The following is a 26,588-nucleotide window of genomic DNA, read 5'->3' on the forward strand; positions in this document are numbered from 1 at the left end:
GGACTGCGCTAACTGTAGCACGCAACTTAATATTAAAAGTCCATGATAAAACACATTTTCTAAAGAAGGGTTAGCATGACCGACATCGCTCCAGCAAAACCTATACTTTCATTGGATATTGTGACCACGCTAAATAGCGCTGATATTAAAAGTTGAAAGTTGTTCTTGAGCTCAAGCCAAAATTAGCTTAGAATATTTAGCTTGACTCGACACATGAAGAAAAAAATGAGTATTACACATATATATGAAAAGGGCTCCAGTGTCTGTGTGTATATATGTGTGTATATATGTGTGTGTATATGTATGTATGTATGTATGTCTGTCTATCTCATTGTAAACCCAGACTCGGCAAATGTCTGTTACATAGCAGGCAGCCACAGGTATTTTCACAGCCTTTAATAGACATCTAAAAGGTACAAATAATGGCCCTATGCAATAACATTTCGGCTCTAGCGTGAGTCTTGGTTAAATAGAGGCAGGGCCGTCTTTAATATTGATTGGACCCAGGGCAAAAATTTTCTTGGGCCCCCCACCCCATGCAATTTTGCTCTCCACCCCAACATCCCAAAAAACAACTAAATCATTTTTTTTTTATTATTATTATTAGCCCAGCAGTGGATTATCCACTACTGAGCTAATCATTTAAAAAAAAAAATGCAATATGTGAAACTGGACCTAAGCAGTACTAATAAGTAAATAAATATATAAATTCCTCCACTGTGGATTCATTTAATATTCTTTTGAATGTGATTCTGGTGTGAGGTTAGCTGGTTAAAGAGATTTAGGGCAGCCAACAGGAGCAAAGCAAGGTAAAGGAGGAAGCATGGAGGTGCAGACAAATATAAGTTTACTGACTGGAACAGCAGAACTACTATGGGAAGCTGTAAAATCTGAGACAGAGAGAAAATAAAAACTATAAAAATAAACCTTACATTAATGTGTGAAGTATCAGCTTGACGCTATACATCAGCCACACCAGCACATGTCGCTTCTTTGCTAGGAACAAGTTCCCTCTCACCCTGAACTAGACAATGCTGCATGGGGAGGGGCGTGTGTGCACTAACTTATTCTTTCTACAAAGCACTATTCCCCTAACAAACTTCAGTTAGTTGATCTTAGGGCCACAACAGAAAGAGCAGGGCTAAGGGGACCAGTAGACTGGATGCTGTCTGTCCAAGGCTGCATGGATACAGTGTGAGATGAGTCACACAGCCTCAAGACTGAAGAGAGCAGTGTATGCAGCTGCACAGATGCTCAAATCCTCATGTGCCTGCCGCTCCAGCTTTCTGCTGCATGCACCTACAGTCAGCCCTACCCAGAAACAATCCCCACCACCAGAGCAGTTACCTGGTAACAGTGGTAACCCCAGTAGGACATTTTCTGATGCAGTGGGAAATGGCTGGATGCCGAGTTAGGGCTTTGCATTCAGTGCTGCACAGTGCACATCTAAAACAGCACATGGCACTAGCTTGGCATGTCACATGACACCGGCACGGTCTGGCATAGTTTTTTAAAAAAAATATAAGCACAGTACTTTTGACTGTGACAGTATTAGGACTGAATGTGTGTGTTCCCCATGTCACATCACCAGTCTGGTATGAACCATAATTTTTTTTTTTTTTATTTTTTTTTTTAGGACTCTTGGGCCCCTCAACAGAGACTGGGCCCAGGGCAGCTGCCCCTTTTGCCCTGTGTTAAAGACGGTCCTGAATAGAGGCCAACAAGACATATGGCAAAACCCCAGACATACGATTTGGCCTAGTGTGGGCCTTGTCAGTGAGGTGCAGCCATATCCCTCTAGGCACATTGAGCAACTTGCCACACTTTGATCTGGAGTCACATGAGGATGTTCCAGTTTTCTTTTGACTACTATAGAAATATGTACATAAGTGGGACCAGAAAAATAAATCACATAACTTTTTATAGCTTTGAGAATGGAAGTACTTACAGTTGCAGCAATCTTACTACTACTAAGGCACTGTACACTTCTTGCTGTAAAGCAGTGGCAATAAATTATCCGTCGAAAACAGCGCATATGAGTGCCATGATTATTTTTGCCCCATTGTGGTCTGGATGCTCTTGCAGTCTGTGGAATATTGCAGCAGTTTAGACCGTCAAGGAAATTAATCTTGATGTCTTTTTAATGAAATTCAGGACTTTGAAGCCAGTCACCTTCAGAACAAGGGCTATTCCTGGTATGCTAAAATTGTTGGCCGTCCTGCATTTCATGGCAAACGGGTCTTTTCAATCTGTGTCCAATGTTTTGGTCGGTATGAGTGAACCAACAATATCTAAGCACCTATGAACTGTTTTAGACACAATGTGCACTATTTTTAAACTTCACGTTTGTCTCCTAGAAACCGGAGGAATGGCAATTTTTCATATTTCTGGTAGACCAAATATGTTAGGCGTGATAACATTAATAACATAGCATTGAGATAAATTCCGCATCAAATACATCCGACTATTTTTGATAAATTTGAGGTTGGACTGTAATTCTGGGCACTCAAATTGTCGCAGAAATTTTCATACAAGTTCACTTCAACTTTTAGTAACTTTAATAAATGGAGCCAAAAGTATTCTCGAGCAAAATAAATAGTTATTGATTGGCCAATGGGCAACATAATAAGCCAATTGACAATGCTGTTATGTTACATCTGACAGCTCTCAGAAGCAGGAATACGCCCGAGTCTAATGTTTTTATTCCAGCTGCACAAAGCAAGCATGTTTGTACAAGGGGTCTTTACCGGAACCAAACAATGCAAACAAAAAAGCCCAACTATTCCACAAATAGTACAAAGTATGAATTTAATTATGTATTGCAAATGGCAAATTAGACATAATCAGTGGTGAGAAAAACCAACATAAAAGCTCTGCACAAGAGTCTCAAAGTGTTTTTATGCAACATTTTTTAATGGAAGGAACTTGTATCAGACTTTCAAATTTATTTACACTAACTATAAAAATACATGTTGATACTTGCTGTATGCACCGTAAAGATAAAAATGCTTACTAAGTGCTTTAGATACAGAATAATGAGCATAGCACAAAGAATGACAGGCAAGTTATCTCTACATAATTAGGCATTTATTGAAAAGAATAGGGAATATATATATATATATATATATATATATATATATATATATATATATATATATATATATATATATATATATATATATATATATATATATATATATATAATGTGTGTGTGTTCTATTCTGCTTTGAAAATACCACAAAAACTTAAATGGATTGGATAGAATATTGCATTTCAAACATCTTTCCATTTTTACTATTATGAGTTTTGCTTAATTCTCTTAGTATCCATCTGGCAGCAGTGTTTGCAACATTGTTTATAACAATGTTCTACATAGTTGCAAACCCTGCTGGCATAGAATGCTAAAGATACATGCACACTCCTAAGCTCCTGTCAGCCTACTTGTACTTTTCAACAAAGGATACCAAAAACAAAGCAAAATTGACAAATTTAATTTAAAACTGCATGCTCTATTTGAATCATGAACATTTAATTTTGAATTCACTGTCCTTTTACGCTTACCATTCAAAAATAGAGGTACAAATGGTAAAAATAGGGGTACAAATGGTAAGGACAGGGGAGTTCCCATGGTCTGTCTGAATACCTCTCACAAATCTCATGATATAATCTAAGCTGTTTAGACTTTCAGGTCTCACTAATGTATCTTGCCAGCTGTATGCAGGTGAGGATTGCTCAAAATTCCTAATACACTTATTTAACTGAAAGAAAAGTAATGCATACTAACCTAGCGGCAAAAGCAAGTTAAAATGTGAAAACATTTGTTTAATTTGTATATGCCGCAAACTGACAATTTATATCGGTATCAGGTACTCAACTGTTAATTTAATTCCCCCTATGAGAGTCTGTATCCCAGAGAGCTTCATTACTTTCTATAGGCACTGTGATCAAAGATTCTCCATTTTGGAGATAAATTATAGTGCAGACTACACAAGGGCTGAACACACTGAATTCTCTAAGTAAAAGGGCGGAGCCTATATGTACCAGAGAGATGAGCTGTCTTGCAAAGAAAGTAATGAGGCTCTATGGGATACAGAATCTCACAGGTGAGAGTGAAGTTAATGGCCATGTGACACTGATATAAATTCTCAGCTTGCAGCAATGTTTTCACTACAATTAAACTTGCATTGCATTCAGGAAACAACTTAGCACCTTGAAAAAAGGTTAAATAGGTAATTCCACTGACAATCAGACAACTAAAAACTGTCAGATGTCACATAAGTACATGCAAGTTAATATCATAACCATTTTAGTCCTGTAAGCCTGATACAGAGGTGACGTTGGTCATACTTTTAAGATATAATGCAAGGAGGCCTGGAGGCTTAGTTGTGTTAGTCAGTACCTCCAATGTTCTCACATAACTCTCTTATACGTTTATGTCCAAGATGGAATTACCACTACTTCTCACTCACTCACCTACACTACCGTCCTCCTGCTCAGCCTCTCTTTAAGACTAAGGGCCTAATTATAAAAACTTTGCTGGGTCACTGGTCAGACATGAAAACCTCACTTGCATTGAATCTGCCCTCAAGGGCAGATCTGTCCCTGCAAGATGTCTACCATAGAAAGTAATGGAGTTCGCTGGAAAAGGAAACATCACTGGGGAGAGCTAGGTTAGCAGGGGACGAACTTTACGTATTAAATCCTGTAGCAGATACAAATTGATTACTCTTTTAGCGTATACTATCTTACAATAACCGCTATCTACATATGCATTTGTTATTCTATTAGAGTAATAAGTGTTTTGCATATTTTACACAATCTCCCCACCTTTTAGTTTGCAAACAAAAATGTCCCTGTTCAGTTCACTATAAGAGGCTGGGAAACAGATTTTACATTAAGTAAAAAAAATATGCTTTGAATGATATATTATAAATACAAAATTTACAGCCTTTTTTGCATGTGCAGTATAGTTATGATTTCTACTATACTCCTTAAATAAATAATTTCCTGCATAATTTTAATTATTCCATAAAATACAATTTTTGCAGAATAATTTAATTAGCTACTGTTGAAATTAAACAATACTTTTACTGTTTATTTTTATTTCAATATCTAATTCATTTTATGTTTTTTTAAATAGTTTTTTATGAGCCCTATTGTAATGTATGCATATTTAAACAGACTTTGTGAGACGCAGTGTTCTCAAGGTAAATACTGCCTTTAGACATTTAAAAGGGACAGTCCAAACTTTTTGGGAAGCATCTAAATCGGTGCTAAGGGGAGAAATTAAATCATATGTAAGTACTAGGAAAAAGAAAGCACTTGCCAGGGAAAGACAATTATCCAATCAGGTCAAAAACGCGTATAAGAAGTTCTATAATAATCCATCAGATATAAACTGGGGGAACTACAATAAAGCTAGACAGGAAAGGGATATTGTATTAAAACAAAAATCCCAGGAAGAAGAGCAAAAGATTAATATAAAGTTTAAAGGATTTCATGGCTGTTCGGCCAAATACTTGGCCAGTATAATTAAAAATAGAAAGAAGAAAAATTTTATATTAGCGATTAAAGATGGTGACCAGAGGTGTACAGATTCTAGAGATATCAGCAAGTTCTTTTTTAATTATTATCAGCAACTTTATACTAACTCTAGTGGTGATAATTTTAACCAAGAAAACTTCTGCTCACAAGTTACAATACCTCAAATCACAGAGGAACAACTGACAGCCCTGAATGCACCCATTACTCTACAAGAGATAGTCAAGGCAATTAACAAGGCTAATTTGAATAAGGCAGCAGGTCCAGACTGTCTACCGGTGGAATACTTGAAAATCTTGGTAGTAGAGGTCAGCCCGATTTATTAGAAAAACTTTTTAATAGTTACTTTGTACATAATACCCCAATATCTGTTTATTTCTCAGCGGCAAATATTACGTTAATACCAAAAAAAGGTAAAAACATGGAAGATCTAGCATCATACAGACCAATATCGGTCTTAAATGCAGACTATAAAATTCTAACATCAATTGTGGCTGCCAGATTAATAAACTGTCTTGATAAAATCATTCATCCGGACCAAACGGGCTTCATGGCATCAAGAAAATCATCAAAAAACATACGTAAAGTAATAACTTTCTTAGATTATATAGGGAAACAAACAAAATTTGATACAGCTTTACTAACACTTGATGCCGAGAAGGCCTTTGATTCAATCGAATGGGAGTACCTTTTCAAAGCATTGGAAAGATTTGTATTTAAAAATCATTTTGTTCATTTTATACATAATCTATATAAGAATCCAATATCTTTCCTCTTAATTAACGGATCATTAACTAAGGCAATCTCACTAAGAAAAGGTACGAGACAGGGCTGTCCACTCTCCCCTTTACTTTTTAATATCGCTCTCGAACCTCTGGCCATCTGGTTAAGATAGGTATGTATAGGGACCCCTATAGTGACACCTGCATTAAAAATTCTTCTATATGCAGATGATATTGTTATTTTTTTACATAATACTTTGCAGGTAATACCCCTAATTTTAACATGTTTAAATCTTTTTAGCACCTTTTCAGGATATAAAATAAGTTACATTAAAAGTGAATTAATGTGGCTTCAGAAGACTAGATATAGTATGCGGGAAATTCTATTTAAAGTTGTTGATACTCATATATATCTAGGTCTATACCTACATAAAAATCCTCAGAATTGGTATAATCTAAATTATCAAATGCTTATGCAAAAGATCAAGACAAACCTAGAAATCTGGACAGCTTTCCCGCTGTCTATAACAGCAAGAGTTAGCCTAGTAAAAACTATTATTTTCCCACAACTCCTATATCCCTTACAGAATCTCCCTCTGCTTTTAAAAAAATCGGATATTAATAAAATAAATGCTATGTTTAGTAAATTTATCTGGCAGGGTAGGAAACCACGCATCTCTCTCTCTCAATAAATTAACTCAAAAACGCAATATGGCGGGTTTTGCATTACCTAATATTAGTCTTTATAATCTGGCCGTTTTGGTTAAAATTGCATTTGATTGGTTAGCAGAAACTAATTGGTTTTCGTCAACTGACCTTGAAAGTTATATGATTTATCCTTATTCACTGAAAGCTATTCTATATAATCCTACGGATGAAATTCCAAAAGATGTACGTAATCTAATTTCCATTAACAATGTAGTGATAGCATGGCGCAAATTTTGCTATCTAATTGGAGCAAATCATAGGATATCCGAATATCTTACAATAAGAGGTAATGCAGAATTTATTCCTGGAATTAGCCAGGCAGTATTTAAAACCTGGGAGGAGAAGGGTTTGAAATTTGTCTATCAAATCCTATTAGACTCTGGCCAGACACATTCATTTGAGTCGCTTGTAACGCAATTTGATCTGCCTAGAAATAGTTTGTTTGCTTATTTTCAAATACGACATTTTGTTGATAGTAAGCGCTGGGTTCTGGAAAGAAATGGTGCATGGTCTGATATTAGAACATATATCCAAAAATTCTCAGGGGGAACCTCGTCAATCTCACTAATATATGATATAATGCTGGCCAAACAAAGTCAAATTTTCTTAGATAAAATATGCAATACCTGGATACCTTATTTTACCGACATGAACCCTGAAAAAATAAGGACAAGCTTTTTGGCTTTAGGTAAATGTAAGATATCAATAAATTGGAAAGAATCGCATACGGAACTATTGAATAATTATTATTATACTCCAGCTAGATTAAAAAGAATGTTCCCATTGCAAACATTTCTCTGCCCACGTTGTATGCACCCAAAAGCAGATATCTTGCATATGTTTGGACGCTGCCCAAAGATCAATAAATTCTGGAAAAAAGTTATCTTTTGGCTCAATAAAACCTATAGGGTGGACATCTCTCTTGGCCTAGAAGAGATCATATTTCTTAAAAATCATTTAGATAATCAACCCCTACATGAAAATATATTAAATACAATAATCTTATTGACTAGGTATTTGATATTGAAAGCGTGGAAGGGAAAAACAGCCCCTAGTTTTTCACTTTTTATTAGAGATGTACAAAACCAAATCATATTCGAATCCTTTCATATGCAATTAACAGGGGGGGGGGGATTAAAAAATGTCTAGCAAGATGGCTATCCCTATCATTAAAACATACCCTTGTTCAATTCAAAGATCCATATTGAATCCCTTTCTTAGCTCTGATAGCTTTGCAGAATTAGTGTTACTAGGTGAATTTCCAGCGTCATGGATTTCACTATACAGAGAAGTATACTAATAGTTATTAAAGATCTGTAAGGATATTGCTTTTGAATCATGTTTACGAGCCGGGCCTGGGTTTCTGGGAGACAGGGGGGGGGAATTCCCTCCTTTTTTTTTTTCCTTCTGGTGTTTATGTAAGAATGAACCATGTCAAAATTCAGAAGTATGATTACGATATGGAGCGGATGATTATGTTAGTTACAGTCATGTAATCAAACACAGTGTAAAGTGTTTCTCGTAGATTTTCTTACCTTAGTAATATTGTAATATTGTTTGTAGGGTATTGTAATATATGGCAATGGTTATGTTTTTTGTTTTTTGGGTTTTTTTTTATTATTATTAGGGATATTATTTAAACCTGGGATGATCCTTGTTGATAAATCATGTTTTAGTTATTATGTTAACGGTAACAACCAAGGTATCTGTGTTATTTTTTATTTTATTTTTTTTGTTGTGATTGTTTTTTTTGTGTTTTATATGAATATGTTTTACTTCTTTTTTTGTTATGTTAAAAAATTCAATAAAAATATATTAAAAAAAAAAAAGGGACAGTCCAGTCAAAATTAAACTTTCATGAATTCAGATAGGGCATGCAATTTTAAACAACTTTCCAATTTACTTTTGTCATAAAATTTTCTTTGTACTCTTGGTATTCTTTGTTGAAAGCTAAACCTAGTAGTTATGCTCATATGCTAATTTCTAAGCTCTTGAAGGCCACTTCTTGTCTCAGGGCATTTTGACCGTATTTGCAGCTAGAGGGTGTTAGTTCATGTGTGCCATATAGATTACACTGTGCTCATGCACATGGAGCTAGCTAGAAGTCAGCACTGATTGTAAGTCTGTCAAAAGAACTAAAATAAGAGGGGCAGTCTGCAGATGCTTAGATACAAGATAATCAGAGAGGTAAATAGTGTATTAATATAACCTTGTTGGTTGTGCAAAACTGGGGAATGGGTAATAAAGGGATTATCTATTTTTCTTTAACAATAACATTTCTGGAGTAGACTGTCCTTTTAAGACTGGGGCCTCATAGTATAGGCAAGATTTCTTAGATCTTTAGATAATCGGATTCTCTATGTCTCCTAGGGCCTGATGATCTAAAGCTCCCTTGCCAGGTGTCCAGTATTCAACAGGACAGTCCAGTATTTTAGCAGGCTATCCAGTAAAATCTTCACAAAAATACTGGACACTTAAAGGTCCTTTTATTTTTTTTTAAAGTTTCTGTGTTTTAGCTAAATGTAAAAGGCACCCTATGGCAGTGTCTTTCAACCAGTGTGCCGTGAGAGATCCTCAGGTGTGCCACGGCAGACTGACAACAGTGCGGGGGTGTCTCTCTTTCAAATTTTGAAATATTGGGAGGTATGTGACAGGCTCATCAGGCATCATTTACAACCATGACATTGACATGCATTCACAGACAATCATTATGATTGTTTGTGAATAAATGTCAATATGTCATGTATAGTTTGTAGGAGGCATGGCATGACAGCACAGTACAGTGTCAGTGTGTGTATGTGTATGTGTGTGTATGTGTGTATATATATATATATACCAAGGGATAAAATGACTGCTCAGTTGTGAAAAATACACACGTGTGATGAAGAGTGGAAGCTACAGTAGAGCTTTTGGGGGCATTATGTGTGACCTTACCTACTATCGTGCCTAGTCACTGACAGATTGTCCATTATTTTGTTGAGGACATGTGGCAACCTTAATCTTGTGAGATTATCTAAAAACAAAGTTTCATCAGTTCTGTGAGGTGCCTCTAATATTAGAAAGGCAAATGAAAGCACTCTGTGAGCTGTTATATATCACGTTGCTTCTGGTTTGGTTTCTGGGTGTGAAGGAGAGACACATACATTATAATATAATACTAAAAAAGCCTCCAAAGATTTTGTGCGATTTCCCTCCATGGCGATGAGTTTTTGATCATCAGGCCCATAGACTCTGCCTCAATAGCCTGACATCTCTATCTTTTTTTACCCTCTGCTGTTCATGCAGCATCCATATTTCTAGCAATACATGATGCCAGGTGTCCAGTATTGGACAGTCAAGTATTTTAGCAGGCTGTCCAGTAAAATCTATACAAAAATACTGAACACTTAAAGGGACACTCAAGTCAAAATTAAACTTCATGATCCAGATACAGCATGCATTTTAAACAACTTTCCAATTTACTTCCATTAACAAAATGTGCACAGTCTTTTTATATTTACACTTTTTGAGTCACCAGCTCCTACTGAGCATGTGCAAGAATTCACAGACTATACGTATATGCATTTGTGATTGGCTGATGGCTGTCACACGATACAGGGGGAGTGGAAATAGACATAACTTTGCAATTTATTTTTAAAAAATATACTACTCATTTGAAGTTCAGACTAAGTACTATTGCATTGTCTTCTTATCATTCATTTGTTGATTATGCAAATCTACTGTATTGACTGGTCCTTTAACCTTTTAAAGCCGTTATGCCGTTCCATTCCGTCATAATTAGACTGGGCTTTAAAGCCGTTATGACGGAATGGAACGTCATAACTAACGGCTGTCCTGAAGCCTTCTTTGCTTCAGGGATTTAATCGCGGTCTGGAGGGCGTTCCTAGGATTGTAGGGACGCCCCCCAGATGCGATCCAATAATTGAAATCTCGCGATCGTATGCACGATCGCGTAGTTTCAATTTGTCTACATCGGAACAGTTGTTCCGATGTAGGCACTTTAACCCTGTCACGAAAGGGTTAAATGTCCAGTTTTTGTTGTTGTTGTTTGTTTTGTTTTTTTAATGCCCCTGAGTGGCAGCTACTTTTTAAAGGCTTAATGCATTACAAATATTGCCCAGAAAAAGTTTCACATGTACTTCTCTGTGAGTAACTAGAAGCCAAGCCAGTAAACACAAAATTCCCTTTGTGTTTCTGGCAGTCTTGGGGGTCTTAAAATACTGCTCTGCGTGTGCTACGGGCAGTCAAAGGGGTTAGCTCACTACGGAGTGTGCTACTAGCAGTCAATGAGGTAAAACCAGTTGTGTGTGAGTTGTGTGCAAAGGGGATACAATCACTGCTCAGTTGTAATAAAATTTATGTAAAGGATAATATATATATGTAATTTTTCTATGGAATGTTTATTTATATCTTTTGTGTAGGACACGCTTTCATCGTCCACCTTGACAAATCATTGAACTGCGCATGCATGCATTTATTAGCCAAAATCCGACAAGACAACTTCCTTATCAGAATCTGCTACCTCTCAGTGCGCATGCTGCTAATTACATAATCGCATTCTGCACATTCCTTCTTAACATGTGGAGTGCAATTAAGTAATACATAGCATGAGCACTGACAGGTAGCAAAATCTGATAAAACACCAGGGATATCACAGTGGGAACCTCCTATGGATTGCGGTAAATCTTAAAATGATATACTAGTAAACCTGTTAAATATTGTGCTTTATGCTAAATATTCCATTTATATACAAGTCTGCTTTTACTTCAAATTATACTGATAGTATTTTATATGTTATGGCCGTTTACCTACATTTTATACTTTGATAAGTTTGTGTGAGAAGCAATTATACCAAAGCTGCATGGGTGTATTGTATCTGTAAATTTAATCCCCTACGGTATTGTTTTTGCAAATCCTCAACAAACTATGTTTACAATTTGGATTATGCAAATGCTTAATTAGTTCTAGCGCAGCAATTTGCATTATTAAAATTATGCTGCACCCATATTTGGAGAAGGCTGTCTTAACGTTGCCTCTGCAAGTTAGGAAGATTTTTAAAGTAAGATTTTTAATATAATGTTTTTGAACACAATTTTCACATGCATCTTCTTCATGTGTGTTCAAAACAAAAGTTTACTGGTCCTTTTAACTAGTGGAGAAATTTTTTTTTTTTTTAAAAGAATACTATTGGATTTTGGAATTTTCCGATTTGGGAAAATGTAACTGTACTTTATAAAAGGATGATTAAAGGGACAGTCAAGTCCAAAAAAAACTTTCATGTTTCAAATAGGGCATGTAATTTTAAACAACTTCCCAATTTACTTTTATCACCAATTTTGCTTTGTTCTCTTGGTATTCTTAGTTGAAAGCTAAACCTAGGAGGTTCATATGCTAATTTCTTAGACCTTGAAGGCCGCCTCTAATCTAAATGCATTTTGATAGTTTTTCACCACTAGAGGGCATTCATTCACGTGTTTCATATAGATAACATTGAGCTCATGCACGTGAATTTACCATGGAGACAGCTATGATTGGCTAAAATGCAAGTCTGTCAAAAGAACTGAAATAAGGGGGCAGTCTGCTGAGGTTTATATACAAGGTAATTACAGAGGTAAAACATGTATAATTATAACTGTGTTGGTATTGCAAAACTGGGGAATTGATAATCAAGGGATTATCTATCCTTTAAAACAACAACAATTCTGGTGTTGGCTGTCCCTTTAAGGAGATATGCCTATGCCTCTTCTCATTGGCTCACCAGGTGTGTTCAGCTAGCTCCCAGTAGTGCATTTTTGCTCTGGAACTGACTTGATCTATGTGTTATGGGGTAAATACAGAGTTATATACAAGCAACAGTGCATTAACCCTTTGAGTGCTGACAGCTCTGAGCCGTCACAAATTTTCCCAGTCAGGTGCTGACGACGGCTCAGAGCCTTCGCTAGCACTCACCCACCTTGAGGGCAATCGGGGGCTCTCATCGACTCCCACCCCAGCGATTGGGCCTGTATAGTGACAGGCATCGCCAGGGCTTCCCGTTTTGCACGGTGACATCATCTATTGAAAAATTACAGTATAGGGAAATTGGGGCATGCTGCTTAGAAGCCTGTATCTCTGGCATCCAAGCAGCTACAGACCCCCCAAGATACACTGTTGGAAAGATAATCGCCTAACCTTTCCAACTGTACAAGTCTTGGGGATCTGTTACAAAAATATATTTAAACAAAAAACCCTCACATCCAGCTTAATAAAATTCTCTGAGATTAGAGCATTTTTATGTTCCTTAGGATTGCAGTGCTTGCTAATAGAACAGAACACATGCACTTACTACATAACTATTAGAAACATCTTTCAATGGCTTTGCAAAAATATTTTTCTTTGTTATTATTGGTAGCTCAGTTGTCGATGTCCATAAGCTGCCAACATAAACATTTGACTGCCTCATATGCTCAAAGTGCCAGTGACATCATAACTAAAGTAATTAAACCCAAACTCACCTCAAATTCCAAGAGTTGGAGCAAGGAACTTGGCACTGCAGCTACTAAGAAACAGTGGAAATCGTTATTTCTGTATAAAGCAATATCTGCCCATTCAGTGCAGACATTAGAACTCCTGAGCAGGTCATATACCCACTCACAAAAAAGGTTAAAAGGACAGTGTACACCAATTTTCATATAACTTCATATAATATACACTACTATAAAGAATAATATGCACATATACTGATCTAAAAATCCAGTATAAAACCTTTAAAAAACTTGCTTAGAAGCTCACAGTTTAGCAGTGCTGATTAGGTTAGGCTGGGACACACAGTGAAAGGGGCTTGGCAAGCAGGAAAAAAAGACACTTCCCTCCCCCCACTCCACTGCATATGAAAAGACAGATTCACAAACAGGAGGAAGCAGGAATCTGTATACTTCAGTCTATATCTGATACTTTGGGATTGCTTAAGAGTCTGAAAATCAGCACAATGTTATTAAGAAAAATAAGCAAAACTATACATTGTTATAAAAACACTCCCAGATTGGCTCTATAAATGGATCATCTGCAAAACATTTATGCAAAGAGAAGTCTAGTGCACAATGTCCCTTTAAATACACATTCCCAGCTTCTTTGGATACATGCTGGCACGGGTGTAGGCAAAGGTGGGAATGCAATAAGAGAAAACCAATTTGGGAAGCAATTAATTGCTATATTAATAAAGTTCTCTAATGAAAAATACACCTTGATTACCTGCAGGCACTGCTTAATACAACTACACAAATCAAAGGCTCACTTTGTAAAATCTCTTTCAAATTATTATCAGCCCAGTCAAGTTACTGATACTTAGAAAATGGAAATCGAAATCTACTACTACCCCACTCTTCAGGAATGGAGGGAACAAGTAGCTAACAAAATCCTTATAGAAAGATACCATTATCTAACTCATTACCAATTAGCTTTCTGTCGTGAAATTACTTTCCAATGGGAAGAGTACTTCAAGAGCTAATTGGTGCAACCAGACCCCCTACCCCCATAAATACATATGATCTCACCTTCTCTCACGTGACAGAATTTGCAAAACACGGCGCCAAGCTGGATTTCCCACACGGCTATTGGCTAAAAGGTGAAAACGTCACCTCTCAGCCAAATAGCGTTCTGCCGTGGGCTGCCTTTAGCAGATTAGCGTAGTGAACGCAGCTAACAAAAAAAAAAGGGGGGGATTTCAGAATGAAGTATTGTATACTTCATGAATGAAAGTCCCCTTTATTTGATGGTAAATCCTAGCATTTTACAAACGCTAGGATTTACCATCACTTTAAGTATTGCAGTATTGAGAAGAGGTAAGCCCACCTTTTATTTCCTGCTGTTTTTTTCCTCCCATGTTATGCCCTGGCCTCTGTTAAGCAAACCATCTAACCTCTGACACTAAACCTTCTCTTTTTTTTTTATAATATAATATATGTTATTTTAAACATAGTATGCTTTTCATGCCACATGTTTCCCAATAGTCAGATCTTTATGGCACACATAAAACTAGTGCTGTCTAGCTGTAAAAAAAATTATAAAAATGCACTGAGATCAGAGGCGGCCTTCAAGGGTTTAGAAATTAGCATATGAGCCTACCTAGATTTAGCTTTCAAGAAAGAATACAAAGTGAACAAAGCAAATTTGATGATAAAAGTAAATTGAAAAGTTGTGTAAAACTGCATGCCCTATCTGAATCATGAAGGTTTAATTTTGATTAGACTGTCCCTTTAAAGTGTTTCACTCAAACACAATCCAAAATACTGCTTACAAATTTAGCTCTTTGAGACATGAACTAAAACATTACATGAAGAATTCCACAACTTGCGCTCCCTCGGCTTAGCACACCATCAGTTGTAAAGCTCAAGCCATATCTCATACGAATTTAATAGTTCACCCCATAGAAGTCTATTATGCAAGGGATTTAGCGCACCCACGTTATCCAACATGCATATGTAAGCTCACCCTAAGCTATTGCACGAGCAATACAAAATAATTTTGGACTTGTAAAATGAATGCAAAAATAGACTGCGGTTGATCGATGTTAATGCATAGTATCGCTAACATTTTTGAGCTCCACTTGTAATCTAGATGCAAATGTCTAAGTTGAGTTAGTCGACAACACAACAGATATAATGTACTGCCCCTGCCAGGCTGTGAACCAATAAAACTTATCAGTAAAATTACAATAACTAAATATTATTCAAGCCAGCCCAGTTTCAGATTCCTTCTAATATAGTTATTTGCATAAACAGAATTATAGGTAAAATCTGAGTTTAGTGCTCTCTGCAGACAAAATCATTTAGAACACAAACTCAGATTTTCCTGTTAAATAGTTTACTATCAATATTTAGTGGAGTTATAGTTAAGAACATTTTGTTAAAACATATTAGCTGTTATTCCTTAGAATATACTATAGTTTTCCAATAGAATATTGTAAAATTCTGAAATACTGTTAAAAATACTGTTTTCTTTTGTTATGTGATGCACCTTGTAATACTTTGTACCAGTATATAACCAATAACAATACACAATAGAATGGTACTGAGCAGTGGTTTGCACTTAGAGCTGCTTGACTTTAACATGACCCCATTCCAGAGCAGGCTGCATACTTTTCTAACAATTCCCCAGCATTTTTTTCTGTAACACTGTACATACTTCTGCTTCATGTTAGACCCATTTCATCATTTCATTCTGACTTTTGATACTGGCCTCACTTGCTATCCAATCCAACTTTTTCATGTCTCATTTTTCATATACCATAAAGATTTCAGTCAAATCTGGGGTTAGCATTCAAAATTACTTTCCTGGCTACCAACAATACTACAGTGTGTGTGTGTGTGTGTGTGTGTGTGTGTCTCCAGGAACAAAATAAGGGCCACATTTTGTGATGTAAAATCCCAGTTTTCCCCATTGAATTTCTTTAGCCAGTACTGGATACATTGGGTTTGATTCTCTAAAGCTATCTGGTCTGTGAAGATTCTATGTCCGTACTACAATGCCCCTCAGGGAATGCTCTAAAGGCATTCTTTACCTTTAGGACTATGTATATATAAGTGGAGTTCCCTAATTTTCCGTATGTGAAGGAAAGACACATTACTATATGGCTCAATAAAATAAGCTGTTATCTCATCCATGTTGTTCAGTTTTTGACAATTGGACCCAACGTGTGAAACTCTCAACCTACATATTTGTATACATTTTAGTATGCTTTACACATAGACTTAAAGGGAGAGTAAACGCCTTTTAATTTTGTATAAAAAATGTTTAGCTATGTATAATGAAACAATTTTGCAATGTACTTTTTATTTATTTTGCCCCTTTTTATTTTAATTTAGCTCAAAAAAATGAGGATTTTCTAATTTTTAAGAACTTTAAAATGCACACTGATGATTTGTTTAAGGCTAACACTGCTACATGTATCTCTCTAATTGGATTTCACTGATAACAATTGCAAAACAATGTACTTTATAATAACACATAATGACCAATACTAGCCTTGTTCTTTGCAGACTAGAGCCCAAATTGGATCCTCTAAATAAGGAAATATTGGGTGGAATTTGGCTATTGATAAACAATTGCAGTGAAAAGGATGTTATTTTTTTTATTTGTTTTAAGACTGTGTGGGTTGTGACTTGTGAGCATTGTGAATGGCTTTGTGCATTCTGTGATTGGTCCCTTTAGTTCAGTGTTTGGGTGGGTGTGTGTGTAGTGATCTGTCTCTTTAAGACTCTGTGTGTTTTGTGTGTCTGTACACATGGGGTAAACCTTTTCTTTTAAGACAGTGTGTATGAATTTGTACGTGTGTTTGTGCATGGGGTGAGTTGTGTCTTTGCACATCTGTTCCATTAAGACTCTATGTGTTGGCTGGGGGGTGTTTCTATCACTTTAAAGGGACAGACGAGACTAAAATTGTTACTTTTTTAAAAAATAGATAACTCCTTTAATAGTCATTCACTAGCTTTGCACATCAAACATTGTTTTATTATTATTATTATTATTATTACTATTATTATTCATAAAGCGCCAACAGATTCCGCAGAGCTGTCCATGGGTAACAAAGATAAAAGGACAGTACAATATGAGACACCAGACAAAATTTAACAAACAAATACAGGGGGAATTGGGAGCCCTGTTCCTGTGGGAACTATATACTTTGTAACATTTAAACCTCTAAATTTCTGCCTGTTTCTAAGCCACTACAGACAGACTCTTATCATATGCTTTTTTATTTGCTTTTCACAACAGGAGACTGCTAGTTCATGTGGGCCATATAGATAACATTGTGTTCATGCCCGTGGAGTTAAGGGTCAGCACAACACAGCACTAATTATCTAAAATGCAAGTCAATAGATAACAAAAGGCATGTGATAGGGGGGCTGTTGGAAGATGCTTTAGATACAAGGTAATCACAGAGGTAAAAAGTATATTTATATAACCATGTTAGGGTTATGCAAAACTGGGGAATGGGTAATAATGGGATTGTCTATCATTTAAAACAATAAAAATGCTATTATAGACTGTCCCTTTAAGACTTTGTTAGGGTGGGGTGATGTATCTTTTTAATATGTTGGCGAGTTCTGTGCCTATGTTGTGCTTTTACTGCTGCAATATGTCACATTAAAGGCTGTGTGTGTGTGCCTGTCCCTTAAAGACTGATTATTAGTTGAGCTATCCATTTAAGACTGTGCACATTGTGTGTACTGCAATAAGTCCCTTTAAAACATGCATGTGTTGGAAGTTTTTTTTTTTAAAGGCTGTTTGAAAGATGTGTGCCTTTCCCTTTTAAGACAGTGAGCATGGGTTGAACTGTCATTTTAAGTCTTCGTGTTATGTTTGTGTGTGATGTGATCTATACCATTAATACTGGGGGTCTGGTGTGAGTTGTCCATTTAAAAGCATTGTGAATTGTGTGCCTGTCTGAGCATCCCTTCAAGGTTGTGAGTTTACTGTGATCTGTGCCTTTTAAGACTGTGAATGTAAGTTGTTTGTTTTAAAGACTGTCTGGTTGTGTGTGTGTCTGTCCCTTTAAGATTGTGTGAGTGTGTGCTGGGTTGCGCTTGTGATAAAATTACTTTCCAGCAGTTTGTGCCTATACAGAAGGTACTGTCTCTGTGTAAAGTATACAGTAGTTACACAAGTATAAAAACCTGCTGAATGTGTAGGCTGAGGGTTTCTCACAATATATCCATGTGAGAGCATTGCTCGTGTGTAAGTCCTGGCTGAGGTAAGTCTATATGGATAACTGGGATTTTACACCCCAAAATATGGCTCCCAGTTTTTTACTGGAGATACATACACTGCAGTATTGTTGGCCATCATTTTTACTCCCAACCCATTTTTTCAAGTAAAATAAAATAAAATAATTTAGATGACTAAACTCAGATTTTACCCATTGTCTAAGCTACTTTTTTTGGGCCAAAGTCACACAGAACTACAGACACGTCAACTAAACTCAATTCTGCATCCCAAAAATCTCCTCCCTGCAGCTGGATCACTGCAATCAACTAACAATATCTGTGACAACTCACCATATTCATCAAGGCAGATGCAGCTTCCTGATGCCAACACCTTCAATGCAGCCACTTCATCCCTCCATCCACTGCATGCTCCCTTCTGCTGCAACAATTATCCACGTTCTTTTTTTTTTTTTTTGTATTCTTCCTTCTGTCTGAACGAAAGCTATTTTTTTTAAACTGGGCTCAACCAAGCCTCCTACGGCTGGAAGGAACAGCTGATTGGTTGACCTGTAGCAGAGCTCCAGCACAACTGGTGGAAGTTGCTGTCAGTCACCGACTGAATGAAAACGTCAGGCAGCTTTGCTACAACAGAGATGTAGGTTTGGGAAACTATGCTTGTCTCCCCCCACACACACTTGTAATGCACATCAACTGCATTCCTCAGGGGTCACCTGACCAGCCAATGGCTTCTATTCCAACAGCTGTGCAAGGAGAAACCTGTCAATAGAGCTGATTTCTCGTTTGCCTTTCTGTGTATCATTGGGAAGGATACATTGATGGAGTGTTTAGCTAAATAACTTGTAATTGTGCAAACAGGAAAACAAGTCCAATATATTTTCCTTGTGTATTAGATTGAAACTATTAACTGGAAGCTCTGTCAGTCTATGTACAGAAATGCAAATAACAACAAACATTTGCTGTGAGACACTTTTTAAAATATTAAACATTAGGTTTCCAAGCTGCATATTAGAACACACAATCGTATCTTGTCTGTGAAAAGAATTGTCTAGGAATAATTTGATAACCGAAGTAAACTGGAAACTTTTTTGTTTAAAATGGTATGCACTGTCTGAATCACAAAATAATTTTTTGGGGTTTAATATCCCTTTAAACAAGCTGTCTATATACCTTTTCATTCACATATATTGTCTACCTAGTAATGTGCACACTCTACTGGCCAGCACCTGGCCTGCTTTATAGTACTAGTCCGGTCTGTAATGAATGCACATACTAGTGTCAAAAATGCGTAAAGTATCTGTTTTAAATCATTAATTAATCAGCATATAATCTTCGTCTTCAGTTAAAGAATAGCATAACAAATGTTTTTTTGATAAATAAAAAAGCAAATATCTGAATATCTTGTTGAACATGCTCTTTCAGGCAACAAGGTGTGTTCTTCTGATGTAATTTATAGTTATAGTAAATCCTAGCGTTTTACCAGTAAAACAAATAGAAGGGACTTTCAGTCATGCTGAAAGTTTCTTTATTTGTCTGAAGTGTTCGCCGCACTGAGCTTCTCAGGCCGCCCATGGCAGAACGTTATTTTGCTGTGAGATGACGTTTCCACTTCTTAGCCAATAGCCGTGCGGGCCAGCTGGCATTATGCCGGATAGCTAGCACGCTATTGGCTAAGATCACCTCACAAAAAAATAGGGTTCTGCCATGGGCTGCCTGAGAAGCTCAGTGTGGTGAACGCTACAGATAAAGCATGAAGAATTTATTTTTATTTTTTCCACTGGTAAATCCTAGCGTTTCACAAATGCTGGGATTTACTATCACTTTAACTGTGCACACACAGCAGTATTGCAGTCACTGATTGCAGACACAGAGAACTATTTGAAATCAGTTTGTGAAAATAAAAACTATGGAGCAATGCGTAAATACTATGTCATATTTTAGATCGGGGCATGCTCATTGGTGGTGCATCCATAGATTCTGAGAATAGAAAAGAGAATTACCAAATATACGCCTAGATTTAGAGTTCTGCGTTAGCCATCAAAAGCAGCGTTAAGGGGTCCTAACGCTGCTTTTGGCCGCCCGCTGATATTTAGAGTCAGGCAGGAAAGGGTCTAACGCTCACTTTCAAGCCACAACTTTTCTATACCGCAGATCCCCTTACGCCAATTGCGTATCCTATCTTTTCAATGGGATCTTCCTAACGCTGGTATTTAGAGTCTTGGCTGAAGTGAGCGGTAGACCCTCTACCGACAAGACTCCTAACGCCAAAAAAAAGTCAGTAGTTAAGAGCTTTATGGGCTAACGCCGGTTTATAAAGCTCTTAACTACAGTGCTCTAAAGTACACTAACACCCATAAATTACCTATGTACCCCTAAACCGAGGTCCCCCCACATCGCCGCCACTATAATAAATATAACCCCTAATCTGCCGACCGCACACCGCCGCCACCTACATTAGCCCTATGAACCCCTAATCTGCTGCCCCTAACATCGCCGACACCTACATAATATTTATTAACCCCTAATCTGCCCACCCCAACGTCGCCGCTACCTAACTACACTTATTAACCCCTAATCTGCCGACCGGACTTCGCTGCCACTATAATAAATGTATTAACCCCTAAACCGCCTCACAAACACTATAATAAATAGTTTTAACCCCTAATCTGCCGACCGGACCTCGCCGCTACTATAATAAATGTATTAACCCCTAAAGCTAAGTCTAACCCTAACACCCCCCTAAATTAAATATAATTTTTATCTAACGAAATAAATTAAATCTTATTAATTAAAGTATTCCTATTTAAAACTAAATACTTACCTGTAAAATAAACCCTAATATAGCTACAATATAACAAATAATTATATTGTAGCTATTTTAGGATTTATATTTATTTTACAGGCAACTTTGTATTTATTTTAACTAGGTACAATAGCTATTAAATTGTTATTTACTATTTAATAGCTACCTAGTTAAAATAATTACAAAATTACCTTTAAAATAAATCCTAACCCAAGTTACAATTAAACCTAACACTACACTATCAATAAATTATTTAATTGTATGTAATTGTAGGTAATTTATTTAATTAAACTAAATTACAAAAAAACAAAACACTAAATTACAAAAAAATAAAAAAAATGACAAGAATATTAGGCTAATTACACCTACTCTAAGCCCCCTAATAAAATAAAAAAGCCCCCCAAAATAATAAAGGTCCCTACCCTATTCTAAACCCTATTTTAAATTAAAAAGTAATCAGCTCTTTTACCATGCCCCAAAGTAATCCGCTCTTTTGCCTGTAAAAAAAAATACAACCCCCCCCAACATTAAAACCCACATACCCCTACTCTAACCCAAACCCCCCTTAAATAAACCTAACACTACCCCCCTGAAGATCTCCCTATCTTCAGTCGTCTTCACCCAGCCGGGACCGAAGTCTTCATCCGATGGGGCAGAAGAGGACATCCAGACAGGCAGAAGTCTTCATCCTATCCGGGCAGAAGAGGACATCCGGACCGGCAGACATCTTCATCCAAGCGGCATCTTCTATCTTCATCCATCCGGAGCGGAGCCATCTTCTTCCAGCCGACGCAGATCCATCCTATTCAACCGACGCCTACTCGCCGAATGAAGGTTCCTTTAAATGACGTCATCCAAGATGGCGTCCCTTGAATTCCGATTGGCTGATAGAATCCTATCAGCCAATCGGAATTAAGGTAGGAAAAATCTGATTGGCTGATTGAATCAGCCAATCAGATTCAAGTTCAATCCGATTGGCTGATCCAATCAGCCAATCAGATTGAGCTCGCATTCTTTTGGCTGATCGGAACAAAAGAATAAACAACTAAAATAAACCAGAGAAGTTTCTAGATCATTTAATGTCAATTTTAAATGATCTAGAAACGTCTCTGGTTTATTTTAGTTGTTTATTTGAGCAGTTTATCCATCTCTGCTCATAACGTCCTTTTCCTCTTAGACATATCAATGTTGACATTATGCCTCTATATAAATTGGAATTGATCCATAATAGACCAGTTATACCAGCCAAAAAAGGAGTTATTCTATAATTATTCCTCTCCTTTACTAGCTCTTTTTATGGGGCTCAAACTTAATATGGAGTGTATGATTCTTTTGTTTCAACCTAGGTCATAATAGATATGACCTATATGGGGACCAATTACATCAGTCTTAAACAGAGTATTTTTATAAGATTCAAAAGATTTAAATAATTAATACTTTATATGATCAATTTATTACATACAGTTAGGATTTTGAGGAATGTATTTCTCCCAACATGAGTTAAGATAAATCATCCTAGTCCATTGTCTAGAGTCTATACTATATAGATTTCAATTTCTCTTTCTTTTAATGGACTAGTGCCTAAGCTCTGGTTTCCCACATTAGTGTATATCTCTGGATGCGCCATCCACCAAGATGTCTGAGAACTGATTCCTTTTTTGCCCCCTTTTTTCTTAAAATTCTAGATATAGATCATTCTTATTACCGCTCATTATAGATTATTCTAGATATAGATTACTCCTATTACCGCTCATAATATATGAAAACTTTATACAGACTACAGCCGGTTTAACATATGATCAAATTTTAGTGATATCATAATTCTAATGATATCGCTTTGCATAAAAATAATTGCTGTATGATCATTTTCAATTGCTGTCAGGGAAGCTATAGTACTCTTTTTAGATATATGTTTTTGATATTGTAATTTATTTCATGTCCCCCTTTCTTATATACATTGTAATTTGGCAAGCCTACTGCCTACCGGAATATTTCCTCTGTCGCCCCCTATTATATTAGTCATCTTTTGGCTATATATATATATATATATATATATATATATATATATATATATATATATATATATATATATATATATATATATATATATATATATATATATATATAAATCTGACAAGAAAGTCACATGCTTTGTCTATCATGGACATAATAACCTGCTAAAATTATTTCACAGTGTACTGTTTGCTCTGCAAGACATTTCAGACTCTGATTTATAGTGTAAATATTAGCCATTCAATCATGATAGGTATCACCTACACAACCTTTTTCTATTACCAATAGGAACTTTTCAAATGGGTCATGATGTCACCACCAATCAAACACCTTGAATATCGTATCTACTAAACCACCTTAGGCATAAGCACACTGATCTTATGTCACAGTTTGTTAACATCAGCTCTGCATTTGGGGTATGACAAGCTACTGTGATCCACTCTGACAACAAGTCTAAGCAACATAGCAATGCCTAATTATAAATTACAACTTTATTCACTAATGTCAAGTCCGTAAACCGGAAATGACGCTACGTGTCTTGATTTTTCGATACACTCAAAAATAATATAGACCAATATGAGTTATATTTTTAAAGTTCGCAGTGATACATATTTGACCTATGTATAAAAGACCAACATGCCCATTTATAACAATGTACCCACTCAATTTTTGGGCACTGCATTAGAACAAACTATAGATAATTACAAGTCAGGAAAATTCTTGTAATGATACATATTGAATTTATATACAGCAAATTAATATGTTGCTTAACACACAATGTGACCAACTTTGAGATATATATATATATATATATATATATATATATATATATATATATATATATATATATATATATATAATATATATGTAAACAAATTTTAAATGTTTATGAAACCAGAAGTAGAACTTTTTAAACCACATCCGGTCACTTAAGTGATATCCCTATTTAAAGATGCTCAGCTTACCAATGTATCAGTCTTGATAAAGGTCCACTGACGACCGAAACGCGTAGACCCATTGGTAAGCATTTTTTCACTAGTTAGATTGTTTTTAGAAGGTGTTACGCTATGTTCTAACTTTACTTATAGGAAGACACTAGGACATTGAAGGAGCAGCTGTTTGCCGTCAGGAATCGCCTGGGAACTTCCATCACTTGGATCCAAGGTTTCTCCATGTGCACCTTTTGATGATTTTTCAGTTGTATTAACTTATTTGGATTACAAAGGGAGCCTTGTTTTATTCTTCACTAACATTGGTTGAACATCATTTTTTTGCATCATTATTTTTTATTTATTTTTTCTCATCTTCATTGTTTATTATTCATCAATCACATCATTCACTTATTGTGACATCACATTGACTAAAAAAAAATTTTGTTCACCTTTTTATATATATATTTTTTTCATTTTTTTCTCTTTTATGCTTAAGCAAGTTTTTTTTCTCTTTTTTTGGTGTCTTTTGCGCTGCAGTGCTACACACATACATTTAAGTTTTTTTGTATCACGTTTCTTTTTGTATATTGTTCACTTAGTGTTTAACATTTTGATCATCTGGTTCAGCACACTGCACTCCACACTTATTCCTTATTTCCATATGAGTATTTTACCGTGGATCCATAACTGATGACTGTTTGGAAAGTGCCGCAACCAAGTGTGTTTTATTCCAATAGCTGCTAACGACAGTCTTTTATCTTTTTATTATTTTATTGCATGTTTACACTTTATTCGTACTGTAGTGAACATCTGCTTATATATGTTTGTGTGTTACTCTCTTAATAGGGATTAGCTATCTATTACCATCAGCGTAGATTATAAATTGTTATCAGTACAAGGTATTATTTTATTGACTAATTGTTTTTAAATGTATTAAATATTTTATTCGCTAGACTTCTTTGTAGTGTATGTATGTATGTATGTAGGGGGTTGGTTAGACCCTCTATTTTGTTTACAGCCTAGGGATTATTTTAGCGCTGGGTCACCACACCTATCTCTCACTGGCTATTGTAATACTGTCTGAAAAAGTACACATTAATTGAATGCATATTTGAATGTTATATAATAAATTTTAAGGAACAGCATTTGTAATATGCTGTGTTGAGTACAAATTTGCCATCATGAGGTACAAAGGGCTTGTCACTGGGGCATTACCCTTAAAAGGCCAGATTTGCACCATTTGTTAAGGGTACAATATGGTACCATAGGACTGAGGTCCAATCTAGTCACCAAAGGTACATATTTGCCTTTGAAAGGTACAATCTGCAAGGGTACCAATGTGTACCCATTTTAAAGGGTACAGCAGGTGTACCTTTGAGGGTACTGCCCCAGTGACAAGATGTTGTACCCCTAAAGGTACAATTTTTGCACATTTTTTCTGACAATGTACACGAGTAATCATAAAGGAAGGGATTGAAAAAGCAGCTTTTTTTGCTAAAGAAATTTAAATCCACAACCCAAACAAGAAAATCTCTTATAACAAGCTCAAAATAAAACAGGCATTCATCAGTAACTGCCTGGAGGACTTTTCTACCAAAGGAAGAAAAAAATGGTAACATTTAGTAAGGTATGCAAAGAGGACCAAGTGGCTGCATTGCTAATTTGATCAACTGAAACCCAAGAAGTGTCAAAAGACCTAGTAGAACGAGCCATATTAACCTGCCTCCAAATAAGCCTTGTGAATCAAAAGTTTCAATCAAGAGGCTAAAGAAGTAGGGTCCTTCTGAACTTTCTTAGGAACCAGAAAAAAAAGGAACAAACAGACTAGAAGTTTGTCTATAACCTTAGTAGCATTAAAGGGACAGTCAAGTCCAAAAAAACTTTCATGTTTTAAATAGGGCATGCAATTTTAAACAACTTCCCAATTTACTTTTATCACCAATTTTGCTTTGTTCTCTTGGTATTCTGAGTTAAAAGCTAAAACTAGGAGGTTCATTTGCTAATTTCTTGGACCTTGAAGACTGCCTCTAATCTGAATACATTTTGACCACTAGAGGGCATTAGTTCACATGTTTCATATAGATAACTTTGAGCTCATGCACGTAAAGTGACCTAGGACTGAGCACTGATTGGCTAAACTGCATGTCTGTGAAAAGAACTGAAATAA

At 36.1% G+C, this 26,588-nt stretch overlaps 1 protein-coding gene across 3 annotated transcripts in view; it reads right to left on the bottom strand.

Moving 5' to 3' along the window:
* ARHGEF10 (Rho guanine nucleotide exchange factor 10) overlaps nt 1-19,176 on the bottom strand; it is a 595,236-nt gene extending 576,060 nt beyond the window's left edge. For all 3 annotated transcript variants that reach the window (XM_053710365.1, XM_053710363.1, XM_053710364.1), the window contains exon 1: nt 19,007-19,176. The gene's annotated coding sequence lies outside the window, so the exon portion shown is untranslated. The remainder of the gene's footprint in view (nt 1-19,006) is intronic.
* Between the last annotated feature and the right edge of the window lie 7,412 nt (nt 19,177-26,588).

Source organism: Bombina bombina, chromosome 4, assembly GCF_027579735.1.
Source record: "Bombina bombina isolate aBomBom1 chromosome 4, aBomBom1.pri, whole genome shotgun sequence".
Classification (NCBI taxonomy): domain Eukaryota; kingdom Metazoa; phylum Chordata; class Amphibia; order Anura; family Bombinatoridae; genus Bombina; species Bombina bombina.